This window comes from Canis lupus, chromosome 12 (assembly GCF_003254725.2).
Source record: "Canis lupus dingo isolate Sandy chromosome 12, ASM325472v2, whole genome shotgun sequence".
Classification (NCBI taxonomy): Eukaryota; Metazoa; Chordata; class Mammalia; order Carnivora; family Canidae; genus Canis; species Canis lupus.
Window position 1 is genome coordinate 13,954,142 of NC_064254.1, and position 14,680 is coordinate 13,968,821.

The 14,680-nt window shown below is 43.1% G+C and overlaps 1 protein-coding gene across 10 annotated transcripts in view; it reads left to right on the top strand.

Annotated features, from left to right (window-relative positions):
* RUNX2 (RUNX family transcription factor 2) overlaps positions 1 to 14,680 on the top strand; it is a 326,022-nt gene that overhangs the window by 198,338 nt on the left and 113,004 nt on the right. The gene's annotated exons all lie outside the window — the stretch shown is intronic.

The following is a 14,680-nucleotide window of genomic DNA, read 5'->3' on the forward strand; positions in this document are numbered from 1 at the left end:
TGCCCGGTATAACCATTTTTAAAGAAAAGAAGGAAAGCAGTAAAATCAGCGTCTTGGGAGCAGTGACCTAATCAACTTAAAATTTATTTTGAGTTTTAGAAGCTCGTAGGATGCAAAATAAGATACAATTCAAAGAGTATCATCCTCTTTTATGATGGGAAATCCAGAATAATTCCAATGGCTGTGAAAACTTTACAGATCAGAATTCTTGGTCAGAGGTTGACTGTCAAACCTAGTTTTAACCTTTCTCCCTGGCTTTGCCCTTTAGAATAGGACAGTAATGGAGAATAGAGGTCAAAGACTCAGTGTAAGGTAGAGACAAAACTCGATTGAGAAACAGCAGGTAACAAGCCACTGAAGAGAGAGAGAAAAAAAAGCCACTTGTGAAAGGATTAAAATGTAAAGACAGTGTGTGCTGTACTAATTTGAAAGAGGGGTGTTTTCTCCTCAGGAGCCCAGGAGTTCTGAATCTCAGTGTACAAATGTGTATAATTAATTTCCTTCCTCTTCAGATGAAGGGTGGTTTGATCATGCTCATGTTTAGGCCTTGGGTACTGTTCTTTTTTTGCTACCACCCAGGAGTATCATATTGAAAATCATCACAGAAGTGGTAACCAGATAAAGCTAGGACTTTAGGACTAGAAAGCCAGAGCTGTGGTTATGTCTCAGCCCCATGTAGACTTCCCAAGCTAGTATTTCAAGTGGCAGCCTTGGACTTCCAGAGCCCCAGCCCCAGCCCCGGGTGGGTCCCTGTAGATGGCTATGCTGCTTTACCCTGCTCTATCTTTGCCATGTTGCCTGGTGCCTAAAAAAGAAAAACTGTTTCACCAAAGTGAACCTCACCCAAGGGTCTTCCTGCCAACATTTTAATAAAAAAAGTACCATCTCAAACTATAAATAGAACTTCCAGTTCAAAGTTTGAAACAGATCTTTCTAATAGTTTATAAAAATCAAATAAGCAGTACCACTTAGGCTATGTAGAAGGCAGATTGGAGCCATTCACATTGAGGTACAACTCAACTACCCATAGAGGTGGCACGAGGGCTCTAATACATATATAACAAATGGGCTAGCACTGAGGGATGAATGACGAGATCTGTACCGATTGTTCTGAGAGTCAGGGCTGTGGATTCCCCCACAGCATCATACTACGTGTGAGGAGGTGCATGGCCCGGTACAGCTAGGTGACAAGTGGGTTATAATTGCAGGTCAGGCTACTGTCCCAGAGGATGCTGGCCTGAAGGCTGGGTCAGCCAGGAGAGATGGAGACTCAGGCAGATGCTCAGAGCATGTGGAGAAAAACTGAAGGTACCATCAGGAGGGAGGAAGCCTCCTTGTGGGGAAGCTTGAATACTTCTACTAATTCCAGAGCTCCGGAGATCGAGGAAATCGAAAAGACTCAGGACACACTCCTGTCATCCATAACAGTAGCTTTTCTGATGGCAGAAATGAAAGCTTACAGACAATGACACCATGTATTCTCAGATAAATTCAGTGTTGAGGAAAATGGGCAGCTATCACAGCTAAGTCCAAAACTGATAGTAAAAACCAGGCATTAATAAGGATAATATTTAGATAGTATTTTTTAAAGATTCATTTATTTCAGAGAGAGATAGAGAGAGAGCATGAGAAGGGGGGGGAGGGGCAGAGGGAGAGAGAATCTCAAGCAGACTACCCCCTGAGCATGGAGCAGATGTGGGGCTCGATCCCACCACCCTGAGATCATGACTTAAGCCAAAATCAAGAGTCAGATGCTTAACCTGTTGAACTACCCAGGCACCACTAGATAGAATTTTAAATACAGAGAAAGAACTTTCATAGACATTATCTCATTTAATCTCCATGACAGCTTATTGGAGTATAGATGCCACGATAGCTTCTGTTTTGCCAGGAGAAAATCAGGGCTCAGAGACCTTTAGAGACTTGACCTAAGTCACAGAGTGAAAGAGCAGGAGAGTCAACCCTCAGCCTCAAGTCTTTCAGTTCCACATGTGCTTTCCTCACTATGCTTTTGTCATAGGAGTCTCCCCATATCAGAAACAGACTTCGCTATAGAGCCTGCTGGATATCATCCTCGGAGGGAGTTTTATCACTTTGGTCTTTCCAGGCGACACATGGGGGACAGAACACCAGCAATCCTTACTAAATAGCCAATGTTCATGCTTTATAAAGGTCAGAGTGCCGAAAATAAAGTGAAGTTCCTGCCAGAAATAACAGTGGAAACAGTCCCCCTCCTACTTTTGTAAATCCAAATTTTATTGTAGGGATTTTAAATCTGAATTTTATTCTAGAGATTAAAAATGTGCATATTAATAAAATCTTAAAACCTTAAAGTACGTATTTTTACATGTGGGACAGGGAAACCGAGGCTGCTTGAATGATGCCTAACAATACGTCCTATCTTGCCAGAGTTGGAAAGGTTGATGTCAAATGTGATTTATTTTAACTTCAGATAGTTCAGGTCAAAACAATTTACTTGAGAAACCAAGAACAAAGAGAAAAGAGAAAGAGCTCCCATCATACTTCTCATCGAATGTGTGAGCCTAAAGCTAATTTTTAACCCTCTTTACTGCTCAATTTAATAATGGAAGGCTTTCATACAAAGCTAATAGTGTTCTCATTTTCTTTTGGCCTCTATTCCAAACTGTTGTTAACAATTATATTTTTTTATTTTGTGGAAAAATATTCTAGATTTTCTAATTGACATTAGTATCTGGAGAGGAAGCCTGGGTATTTCTTGCACAGTGCATATACCCATTTTTAAAAAAAATGTAGTATTATGTTTTAATGAATGGGCACCTTTCTTTAGAGGAACAGTATTTCTAGTAAAATTTTTTATAGATTTTGTTTATTCATGAGAGACACACAGAGAGGCAGAGACACAGGCAGAGGCAAAAGCAGGCTCCTAGCAGGGAGCCTGATGCGAGACTTGATTCCAGGACCCCTAGATCATGACCTGAGCTGAAGGCAGAGACGCTCAACCACTGAGCCACCCAGGCGTCCCTCTAATAGAATTGTTAAAGATATTTTGGAATTTTCAAGTTTGCCTCATGTGTAGCAGAATCAGAATTTTGGAGCTGGAAATCCATGGAGAAGACTTAGTTAAATTGTGTCATTTTACTGACCAGGAATGTGGGGGCCAGGGAGAGGAAGGGACTCCATGTGGTTGCCCTGCTCACTCAGGACAGTGCTGTTGACCAGAACTCACATCCCTGGCTGATAGTCCAATGCTCTAGAATCGTTTTCTCCTGCTACGCTGCCAATAGAGCTGACATTTTTTTTTTTTAATCTGTTATTGCTGTACATGGCCCTTGTGATCTGAAGAAGAAAAATGCTACCCTCCAATTATCTCCTCCTCCTTTGCTCTTTCCTCTTTTACCCTAAAATTAAATCCTTATGAAGAGACTGAATAGATTTTTGCCCTGGATCTGTGACAGCACCATCTCTCTTGACCAGTCATCAGCTCTTTTGGTCCACATCTGGAGTAGACTCAGTAGACTATATTCCCAGGCTGGGAATAACAGGACTGGGGTTTTGTCCGTGGCAGGCAGAGAACTTCCACTGTTTGAGGAGGAGCTGCCACTGGACTATACTACTTGTCTTGCAGCACACTGAGAGGACTGGGCTTACTCTCTCTCTCTCTCTCTCTCTTTTTTTTTTTTGGTCATCAAAACAAGTAGCTCTTCTCAGACACCTTAATACATAATTAGGTGTGTCTGTTTACACTTGGGAGACAGAGGGCTTCATGTCCTAAAGCAATACTGGGAATCTGGGAGCAGCCACAAACAGATGTTGAAAATGTCCATTTGTGGCGAGTTTATTACTATAGCACCAGAAGTAAACATTGAGGATGAAACCCCTCTGAAGGGGTGGGTGTGTGTATTGAGAGGAGAATGTTATCGGGCAGAGTAGAAAGTGAAAGGAGGTCCTATTTTTTTTCTTTTTTTTCTATTTGCTCTAGTATTTGTTTATCTCCGACAACAAGGAAAAGTTCACTATTTGGCTTTGGCTGTTTGAAGGCTTTTGCCAAATGCTTAACAATCTGTAGGGTTTGATTTTTCTCAAAAAAACCGCTTTGAGAACAAGGCTCTATGTAACTAAGATGTGTTTGTTTTTGTTTAAATCACTCAGAAGAGAAATCATCTCTTGTCCATTGTTAAAAGAGAGGTTTCAATCAAAGGAAAATTCTACATATTCTAAAATATACAAACAGCTCTTTGAAACTGATGCCAAATCAAACTCTAAAAAGGACGTTTTTCTTGCAGAAGTTTTGAGTTAATTCCGTGTGCAAGGCTTGAGTAGAAAAACTCTGAGACAGTCAGAGGAATGAGTTACTGTTAGCACTACATTTGGATTCGGAAGTTCTATGAGGAGCATTGTCTCAGGACAGTATGGAGTCTCTTGTGCGTGGTTTTAGGCTAAACTCTAGAAACAAAGCAAAAGAAACTTTTCGAAGTGAATCCGTTTTGAAGTTAAATAAAAGTTGGTAGTTGGTTTTATGATATTACTGGATCTGGATCTAAACCTCCAACGTGAGAAGGCATGCCTGTCATCACTTTATAAAAAAAATTCAATTGAGATGTTCCCCTGTTGTTAAAGAAATACCATCCTTTCCCCATCAGGATTTCTCTTAGGATGAAAAATCTTTAGATGCTAATGAGACAAGCCCGGTGGGGAAAAGGGACACAGATTGGGAAACTCAACAACTTCATTGAGGCCGTGGCACTAAATGACTACATCCTTGGTATGTTCTTTTTTGCCTGAGCTTCATTATCAGTTGCTATCTGTCAGGCTACCTCACAGGAGGTAAAACCAGAGGTACGTAAAAGCAGGGACAACTTAAAAGCAGTATGTGAATTTGAGACGTTCTTTTGTATTTATTACTTTTGAGAGTCACTGTTGATATGGCACAAGATAGTCTGTTTGGGCCGAAAAAAAGCAAAAAAGAGTTTTTGTTTTTTAGGATAGGGGAACAAACCGGGAACAGGTTAGAACAAGAGGGACACCCCAAAACTTGTGGCCAGGGCAAAGTTATGGATCTGGAACGAACAACCTTAAGGCCTTGGGGTCCCAGTAAGCACAGGGATGGTAGGTCAGGAAAAGCAGTTGGCTAAAGATGGACGAGCAGAAATCAGAAGGCGTACACAGCCCACAATTAGAGAATTGGTCACCATCTCATTTTCCTCACACATGCACTTAAACACTCTGTGTGTCACTCTGAGAAGAGCCACGGTGCATTTCCAGATAAGCAGGACAGAGCCTGTTCTCAAGGAATTTATGGGCTAGTGGCAGTGATAAAGTAGTGGTAGCTCCTCTTCTTGTGCCAGCTTTAAGAGAGATATGAGTGGAGAAGTCAGGGCAGAAGAAGGAGAGAGAGGTCCCAGTGGGCTAAAGCAGGGACACGAGCAGAATCTTTGAAGCAGAGGGGGATTGTGAGGTAGACTTTAAAGGCTGCTTAGAATTTCAAGGGCCTGAGTTAGGGTGGGGGTGGGGATACTGAGGCCTGAGGGAATCATGTAAACCCAGGACGTGAGGGAAATGTGGGGGGTGGGGGGTAGTCCAGAAAATGGAAGAACATCCAGTTTGCCTGGATTGTAGAGTTGATGAAGAAGTGGAGTGAGAGACAAGACCAGAAAGGCAAATTGGGCCAAGACTGTCATTCTAGCAGATGTTTTATCATGTGTCTAGAGAGATCTAGAAATGTGCACAGAGATCTAGAAATGAGTAAGAAGCATGGCACGAACTCGCAGAACAGGTAGGCAGCAGTGAGCAAGGAAGATCCCGTGGGACCAGTAAGTTGGACAAGATAAGGATTCAGGAACCTAGATAAGCCATGTGGGCAGAAGATACAATACATACACAATTGTGAGTCTTGACTCTAAAGCAACCTTCTGTCCCAGCCAGGAAGCCACCTTGTATTTTCCTCCTGGGGCAGGAACCCATCCCAGGGTATGACCAGCCCAGGCCTGCTCCGGAAAGCAGGTCAGTGTGTAGATCTCACTGTAGAGGGAGAGAGGGCAAACAGAGGCTAGGATACAGTTGGAGGCTCAAGCCTGTGGCTTTGATCCTTGATACTAATATGGATTGTGTCAGACCCGTCATAGCTGTACCCCTTGGAGTTAACACAGACTGAATAATACTTCGGTGATCTGGTTCAAACTCTGGGTCTTGAGGCATTGGGTGTTTTGAGTTAGGTGCTTTAAGGTCCAGGGTAACCTCAGGGCTGTTGGGACATAGCAGGGTGCCAAGCCTTTGGAGGGGAATTCTTTCCATGAGAGACAGAGGGAGAGAGGCAGAGGCATAGGATGAGGGAGAAGCAGGCTCCCTGTGGGGACCCTGATTCAGGACTCCATCCCAGGATCCCTGGATCAGGCCCTGAGCCAAAGGCAAATGCTCAACTACTGAGCCACTCAGGTGCCCCAGGAGAGGAATTCTATTTGAAAAAACTGGAGCTCCAAGCTTCTCAGGTTTTAAGTGATACTGCCTGGGGCTGACCCTTCTCCTGGGCCTCTCTGGCTCCCCCTGGATGGATCAGTGCTAGATTGAGGGGAGCGGAGCTCTTCCTACTTTAGAAGGTTGAGAATTGAAGCTCAAGCTGATAGGACAGCATGTGCATTTGGGGGCGTGGTGGAATGTGGTCCTTGAGGCTGTGATTTGCTGTCCTTGCTTTTTTACAGAAGAGTTCAGTTGGCCCGGAGGTGGGGGTTGGGGTTGGATACAAGGGGACTTTGAGATAATGATCCTCAACTCATGTCTTTTCTAGTTTGGACCCAGTCTTTTCAATGTTTTCCCCCTCTGGCCCCACTAGTTCACATGGTACTGGTAGGAAGGAATGCCCTTCTGAGATGGAGATGTTTGCTACTTGCTGTGTCCTTTTGCCAGTTGTCACTGACAAGAGTCTTAACTGATGAGAGTACCCGATGAACAGAAAACCCGATTGGCCCAAGATTTCTTAGAACATCAGTGGCAAAGACAACATGAGAACCTGGGGGCTGAGTCAAGTGTGGCAAATAGGTGGCACACATCCGGCTCCCCATTTCACCTCCCATCTGCATCCTCATCCCCATCTCCATCCCTATCCCCATCCTCATCCCCAGGGCTCTCTTTGATCATTGATCAGGCCCCTTTTCATGACAGCCCATCAGGCGGGCACGGCCAAGCAGTTAGGATTGGCACAAAAGGGACACTGATTCCCTGCATGTGGAGGAGGCCGGGGCAGCTGAGCCCCATGGGTCTGGGGCCAGGTCCCAGGCCACCCAGTAGTGGTCTGTCACTTTGAGGAAATCACTTCCCTTCTCTGAGCTTCAGCTGGTCATCTGCAAGTATGGAGTCAGGTGACATTGTCTACCTCTCAGGGCCTTTGGGAGGATTCAGTGCCATCATGCAGGTAGACGCACTTCAATGAACATCCTCTGCAGGTCAGAGCCGTCTCCTCTCCTTGTCTGGTTAGCCAGTCTTTCCTCTTAGTAAAACTGGCAGCAGCAAGGGATACCATGAATATTCAGTTGCTTATAGGATTCCTCTGGTTGGAGCGAGCAAAGACTGCTCTGGTGAGCAACAACCAGTGTGGGTTCCCAGCCCATCATCAAGGATCCTGGAGTCACAGCATTCCTACACAATGGGTTCAGGCTTGCTCCCAAAACTCCAGAAAAACGCTCCTCAGATTTTTCCACTGAAGTACCCCAAAGTCAAAGGAAACTCCAGGGCACCTTGACTGCTCCTGCTCTCCCCCAGTCTATTGACATAACCCCAAACAACCCCAGCTCCTGCAAGGAGAGCATTTTCAGGTCTCTTGTTTTATCTTAAAATTTCATGTGAATTCTACTCCATAATACGCCTGTTTTCTTTTTTGTTGTTGTTTCAGTATAAAAATAAGTTTTTAACTTACTGATGTCAGTTATATGTCCCCTCTTTAAAAACCCTCCCCCATTTGTTCCCTTCTTGTATTTCATGCCCTCCTATCAGCCGGGCTTTGGTGTCTAATATATAACATCTCAACCAGTTCATAAATTTCTGCTTTTAATATAGTCTGAGTTACCACTAGCACAGGCCACAGGAAAATACCAGGCCGTCCCCTCTGCATTCAGGCTTTTTTGAAAGATTTACTTAGGAACAATTTATCATTTAGTTGCAATTTTTAAAATAATCTTAATTGGCCACATATGTTATCAAATAAGAGCTGGTCGCGGAGCCTCTGCCTCCCTCCCCATCGCCCCCCCAACCCCCCCTCCGCGTGCGCATGCGCACCGCATCCTGCCAGGATGTCCTGAATTATGCCACTCTAGGCAGATCCCATCACAGGAAAGCCTCCCCCTGATTAGAGATAAGATTACTGATATTGAAGCTGTTATTTTTAGGAGGGGAAGACTTGCTGCTTTTAAACCTCTTTCCCTCTTTTTTCCTAGTTTGTCCTCTCTTAATTGTGGCTCCATGTTTTGGTAGCCATAAGTCATTAGTGGTTTTTAATTTCTCTGAAACTGAAATAAGGTCTGAAAGGGTGGATTTGTCCCTTTTTTCCTTCCCATTTTTTTTTTTTTTTCTGGCTAATCGGAGGAACGCAACCACATCTGAAGCCACTTGGCTCATTATGAATTTCATGGAAACTGATTCTCTGAAAGTGTTTCCATATGTGTGTTCCCAATATATCCCATCCTCTCTAAATGGGAGCACAGACGTGTGCATGGGCTGGAAATGGCTTCAGGATGTGACAGAGCAGTCATATGACCGCCACGGCACCGTGGGTGGCCCCTTCTGAAAGACACGGTGTCCTGGGTGCTGGCCTCCTTCCTGCAGCAGATCTGGTTTCAAAGACTACCCACCCTTCCTAGCCCTTAAAAAGTTCTTAATCAAGGCCTAGCAAGAAGATCTCTCTCATTTTTCCTCCGTTCCTCTCCCCCCCAACCCTCTGGTTCCTTACTCTCCCTCCCTATGTGCATACGCGTCCACTCCCACATCTCCCACCGCCTGCCTTCTTTCCCTTCAAAAGAGGAAATACATTATTCCAACAATATCCTCAAAATTTGGGTGGGTTTAAGGAATGGTTGGAGTTTCTGGAAACTGCCAGGTTGTTGTTTTTTTTTTTTCCCCTCTCTCTTTCCTTCGGCATAGCATACTTTCTTAGACTTAGGATCAGCTGGTCTTTGAGAATTTGTGAGCATGCAGTGGAAAAGTACAATTCATTACAACACGGAAAATAAATATTTATCCTGGATAGTTGAGGCACTTTTCCTCTCTTTTGCAAAACTATGGAGTTTGCTAGTCTGACCTTTCATTATCTTAAAAAAATTGGTTTCACATTCTCTTTTTTGCTGGTTGTTTCTTCTCTATCGGTATGATCCATTACACTTCTCCCATAGAGGGTATATTTTTCCTATTATTATCTAATGTGATTCTAAGTAAAACTAATTTAGTGATAAAGACTTGGTCATTTTAGTGTGAGGGGACAAATTCAGGGAAATTAAGAAAATTAATGTGAAGATCCCTTAAAACCTCAATGTGGAAAATGCAAAGTACTATTCTGCATATAGCCTAAAACTCATTTTTGGATAATATTTACATAACATTCCTGCTTCTGTCATGTTGCCTGTTTGAGACTATGCTAGTAATTCATCTGTGTAGCACGTTTTGGGGAAGTACCCATCTTTTCTCAGCACCGTAATATGTGCTAGGTAGGATCTAAAAGGATACATGGTTTTTATTCTTTTTTTTTTTTTTAAGATTTTATTTATTCATGGGAGACAGAGAGAGAGAGAGAGAGAGAGAGATGCAGAGACACAGGCAGAGGGAGAAGCAGGTTCCATGTAGGGAGCCCAATGTGGGACTCAGTCTTGGGATTCCAGGATCAGGCCCTGGACTGAAGGCAGATGCTCAAACCCTGAGCCCCCCAGGTGCCCCATGGTTCTTATTCTTAATTTGCTTTACTTTTAGTTGGAAAGTGAAAATACTTCTCTAGAAGCAATGATTATACTTTAAAATTCTTGGGAGTAAAATTCACATACAAAAATGTTCAAGACGTTTATGATAAAGAAAAGATAATGAGGATTTGTAGAGTGGGAATTTCCGTGTATTGGTGAGCTTTAAAGAGAGGGCATGCCCCACCTTGGTCTGGCAGAGAGAAGAGAGGTGGCCAAGAGTCTGGGGAGAGCCTGAGCAAAGCTCCAGGGAGGGTCCTGAGTGTATGTTCTGCCACGAAGAGGAGGGCTTCTACTGAGGAGCAGGGAGACATGACCTTGGAAAAGGAGAACAGATGACGCTGCCTATAAGCCAGTGGCCTCCTCCTCGTTTCCCCCCCCTTCATGGCAGAGGTGCTCAGTCATATCTTGTGGAAAGCGGCTGACCTGTGCCTGGGTGGGGATGGCAGCCTCTGGTTTTAGGGCTCTACCCCCTACGTGGCCTGAAACGGTGGTGTGTAAGCGGGAGATTTTTCCCTGTCCTGCTGTGTTTCCACAGAATGCAGATCTGAGACAACTCAAGGCAGAGCCTGTGCAGTTTCCCACCAGCATGCTGTGTCAGGGCAGCGGAAGCAGAAGCACTACCTTTTAATTTCGTGATGTCACTCATCTCTACCTAGTCTGCAGGCTTCCCATTTCTTCCATCTATAAAGGACATCTCTGATTCTTGATGACTGTCATGTACTTGCTCTCTATACTAGGCCAGAAATTCAGACAGAGTGTGCGTTTTACCTTCTGTTACCTTTACTACCTTCTCTATTTTTTTTTTAAGATTTTATTTATTTATTCATGAGAGACACACACAGAGAGGCAGAGACAGAAACAGGCTCCATGCAGGGAGCCCGACAGACTCGATCCCAGGTCTCCAGGATCATGCCCTGGGCTGAAGGCAGGCGCTAAACTGCTGAGCCACCCGGGCTGCCCTTTACTACCTTCTCTAAATAAATAACACCACTTTAGTGGCAGCAGTTGACCTGGGATCCTATGGAAGACGAGTGTGGTAACTCACCTTCCCGCAGGCCATGCATTTGTGGCCTGGCCCTCTTGCGCCTTCTTCTCCACATGGCTCCCATCGTGGACTTATACACAAATATTGGCTCTAAGGATACTGGGAACAATACCAGTGGCAAAACAGAGGTATCTGTTCACTAGTGGTGATTGTCTGAAATGTGAGGTCAAGTGATGTAATGATGCTTGGGGAGAGCTTTGAGCACTCTTTAAAGAGTTTTACAAGGATATGTAGTTTGGAGTGGTACTGGAATACATGTTAGGTTTGATGTCATCATTGCTTTAATGCTTATTCTATTTTTTTAATGTGTCAAAAATGTACCAACTATCATACCGAATTCCTGACCCCTAGACTAATTTTCTTTTTCATTCATTTTATCCATTCATTCATTTATGTACACTAAAAAGCAAAACCCAAAGAACTTAAGCTCCTACGGTGTAGAAGGGCTGTGGGAGGAAAAGAAATCAGTGACCTTTACCACCCAAAGCTCACTTTTTTTTTTTTTTTTTTTTTTATTTATGATAGTCACACACAGAGAGAGAGAGAGCGAGGCAGAGACACAGGCAGAGGGAGAAGCAGGCTCCATGCACCGGGAGCCTGACGTGGGATTCGATCCCAGGTCTCCGGGATCGCGCCCTGGGCCAAAGGCAGGCGCCAAACCGCTGCGCCACCCAGGGATCCCTAAAGCTCACTTTATAGTTGGGAGGTAACAGGCTAAGAAATAGCTAATAATTCAGTAAAGCAGTGACTTTTAAGGGCCCAATAGATAATGGAAAGAAAATGCTATTGGAACAAGAGAGAAATAGGAAATTACATATAGAGCAGTTGGGGCAGGGCAGCCAATGCTGTTGTGGAAGGGAAAGAAGATTCTTTAAGGAAGGCAGCTCTGTGGTGATCTTGAGTTATTATACGTTCCCCATAGAAGGAATGCCGTGAATGGGTCAATAAAAAATTCTTGGGCTTTATTTGAGATTTTGTCGAAGCAATAACTCTTACCATTTAAAAGGTCCCAATGAAGCTTTGAAGTTAACACCTCATTGGGGAGAGGTATGATGGCTTTTCATTCTGTACATATATGCCCTCACATTACAGAGTGGGGCAGGGGACTCTGTGTGTGCCAGCACAGTTCCACCTGGCCTCGGGGCCCGTCTTCCTTTGCTGTGGCTGACCTGCCTCCTCAGCTGGGATGTGTAAATCCCGCTGCGGAGAGGGGACGATGCGTGGGTCCAGTGTTTCCCAGCTGACCGCCCCAAATACCAAGTACCCAGTGTTTTATTACTCCCAAACTCCTGCTTTCTCTCATTCTAGAGATCGCCTTGCCCATTCTCTACCAATCTTGATTTCCTGAGGGTCTACTTACTGAGAAGATGTATGTGAAAGTGCTAGGTAAAGGTGTCAAGTAGTGTTGTGATTAAGGACTAGAGGGGGGACAGATCAATGATTAGACAAATCTCTACCCTCAGCAGCCCATTCTTTAGTTAACCAAACATGACCCAAGCTCACTAATGCTAGAAAACAGTGTGTAAGAGATGCCAGTGGGGGATTGCAGGCCACAGGACCTGAAAAATCAGAGGTTCTCTTTTATTTCCCCCTTATCTTTTTTGGTTCCACTCCTTCCACCACGCTTTCTACTTGCTCTGAAGATCCAGGAAACCCGGTGGGTAAACAGAGGCTGTTTCCTTTTTCCCCATAGACCTTGGGAGGAAGAGACCAGATTTTTTTTTTACTTTTAATATTGATTCTATTTATATTTGAGCTTCATGGACATTTTATTGATATATTCTCCCTGTATATATTAGGTTTTGCTGCTGCTGTGTTAATGAGCAACGTTCTGACAGCTCTCTTTAGGAGAGCTGCGATCCTTTGCATGCTATCTGACTGTGGCCAGAGGTACAGATAGCAGATCCGGAATGAAATGCGTCTATAGGAAACCAGCAGGTCCTCAGGGAATCAAACCCTTCACCTAGATCTCATTCACATTATGCCATGAGTAACTGAACTAATTGCCCATGATTTAGCATATTAGATCCAACAAGACCTCAAAGAGTTGTCAGTATATCCCAAAGATAGTCATTCTCACCAGGCAACACATAGGCACCAGAAGAGCCTACTTAAATATTTTTAGACAAAGTTAGATTTTTAAGGCAAGAAATACATGTACCTGGAATTGTGTCAACCAAATTCCTTAAGAGTAACTAAGATTGCAAAGAGGTCAGAAGTCATGGCTCTGCATCTTGCAGGCTGCGTGATTTTGTAGTATACATGGCTCCCCTTTTCTGGATCTCAGCTCTCCTGTTAATGCTTTAAATTAGAATTGATTATCTAAGTGGCGAATGAGGAATTTGGGCCTTTCTTTCAGATACCCCAGCCAGCAGAAGCAGGGTAAATGGGTGCTGTAGGGAATCTGAGGGACATAGTCTAAACTTTATAAGTGCAAAATTTTGTTAAAGTCACTTTTTGTTTGTTTACATAAAAATTCATCCGAGTGTTGTATTCTCTTCCATATAATATCATATTATTATACCATATCCCCTGTGTCCAAGTTGAGTAAAACCAGACCTTTGGGAAGATGCACCATGTTTATCTTGGGCGTCAAGTAACTCCTGGCAGTACTGGCTTTATTTAAATCAGTACGATATAGTCAGGAGTTTTTAAACTGGCTCAGGGGAGCTCTGTGCTACCAGGCACATCACTGGGGCAGTTACTGAGTTTTGTTTTTTCACATTTATAAAATTAGCTTGAAGTGATAATACTTTAACTCTCCAGGCTTTTATCTTGACCTTTTTTATAAATAGGTAATACATTTTGTTTACTTTAGTTGATAGAATGTCTAAGTCTGTTTTTTTTTTAAGATTGTAGTTGTAACGTGGCTACTTATGCAAGTATGCATAGTTTAATACACAATGTTAAGATTACCCAAGAAGTCCATCTAAAAGGGTACCTGAGTTCATGTACAAAACGGAGATTAAAACTTGTAGATATAACCTCGTTCAATGAAAGAAAATTTAATTATATCATTTGCCTCTGCAACAATTATCATAAACAAACTGAAGATTAGGAAGGGCTTTATTTTTGTCTTTCTAAGTTTAGAATCCCATCTCTTCATCTTGGATTGTTAAATAAGGGATCTCCTGTGAACCTGTAACGAGTTGTTAATATTTCTTTATACAGAACACATTGCAGTATGTTTCAGAAACATTTCTTGGTAACACAAAATGGTTAAGGAAATTCCATAAAATTCTATTTTTTGTAAGTTATAAAAATGACTGTATAATCCCTTTAAAGTCCACATTAGCTCTCTTTGCCCAGAAGGAGTTAATCCTCAAGACATTACAGTCTCAGATGACTAGAAGTGATTGGTCAGAATTCTGTAAGCCTAGCAGAAATTTGTTGCATTGTTTTCAATAAACCACAACCAGAGCTCATTAATTGAAAAATGAATGTCAATTTCCATTAGCTGGCATCTGTAAGCCAAAAAAATACAGTGATTCTGGCATGTGATGGGTAATAAAAACATCAGCAAAATGTATCAGGTAAAATAGAGAAGGTGAGGGGGTGTAGAAATGAATTCAAAACCATATTGGAGTTTACTGGCAGGGCCCCACATCAAGGGTTTTAATGAGGCTTCTGCATCAAAATAAGGGAAACCACATGGAATTTTAATTATGACTACAGCATATTTTTAAGTACAAATACCCACAAGGATCTTTTTCTTTTCTTT